Genomic DNA, 1,293 nt, shown 5'->3' on the forward strand with positions numbered 1-1,293 from the left:
ATGGAGGGGCACAAGCTCGAGGAGGCCAGGTAGCTGATTTGTTAAAAATCAGTATACACGTCGCCATTTAAACGCGGCGGAAGAAAATATGGACCAATCTAAAAATCGTTTACGAAAAAATTTACATTTGGCAGAGAAAAGAATATTATTTTTTACAATTATATCATGTACTCACCACTTGACTCCCAATCATTCCTGCCCATACATTGAGAGACCATCTATGTTGAAACGCTGTTTCGCGAACAACGTGAGGATTTTCGTCAGTCCAATATAAAAAATTGTGCGTATTAAACGCGCCATTCGGTGTAAACGTAGCTTCGTCAGTCCATAAAATTAAGTCGGGAAACAATGCATTCCGCCGACATTGCGCGAGGAAGCCTGTGCACATTTTATTGACAGTTATTATATACTAAAAAGTATGGCAAATATAAAAAAAATTGGTTATGACAATACCTTCACAAAAATAAATGCGTTGTTGTTCGTCTCCTACTGATTGCTGTTGCACACGTTGATAATGGTACGGGCGCAATCCATTTAAACGTAAAGTGCGATGCACCGCGCATCTTGATACATTTAAACGGCGTGCCAAACGACGAGCACTTATTCCAGGGTCTGTTTCAACTGCCCGAAGAATTTCCTCATCAACGCGGACGCGACGACGCACTGCAATTTCGCGATTAATATGTGCGAAACATCCCGTTTCGCGTAATCGCTCTACAGCGCGAAAAATTTGACGTGCTGTAGGGTGTCGCTCACGCCTAGGAAATCTCTCCGCGTAAATTCGCGCCGCGGCTCTTGCATTTTCTCCCGCTCGGCCGTACGCAATTATCATATCGCAGTATTCCTGCGAGGTAAATCTCATTGTTCCAAAATTGTCGCTATATGGAAAACACACGATGAAGCGCGATAACACGCGAGTCGAATGCAGAACCAAATAGCAACAAGGGCTATGGCGACCGTGGCGCAGCGCGCTTAACTTCACGTTAAGCGTTCAACAAAATTATTTTCAGTTATTCAATTATTCTCATCATTATCATTTGTAACTAGTTATATCAATAAATACTTGAGTAAAACCCTTCTTTCTATGCACGCTCGCACACATGCGCGCGTACACATATAAGAAATACATTACGTTCTTAGAAGAATTTATTATAATACGCAGCCTCTCACTATTTTATAATTTATGATAATTGTTATTTTTAATTTATTTTTTATCTGTTTGACTTAATATGTAAAAGTTGTAGGTGAAGAAGGTTCTGTGTCGAAACGTATTAATGTTTTTTTTATAGAAAC

The sequence above is a fragment of the Wasmannia auropunctata genome, unplaced genomic scaffold (genome assembly GCF_000956235.1).
Source record: "Wasmannia auropunctata unplaced genomic scaffold, wasmannia.A_1.0 LD336116.1, whole genome shotgun sequence".
Classification (NCBI taxonomy): Eukaryota; Metazoa; Arthropoda; class Insecta; order Hymenoptera; family Formicidae; genus Wasmannia; species Wasmannia auropunctata.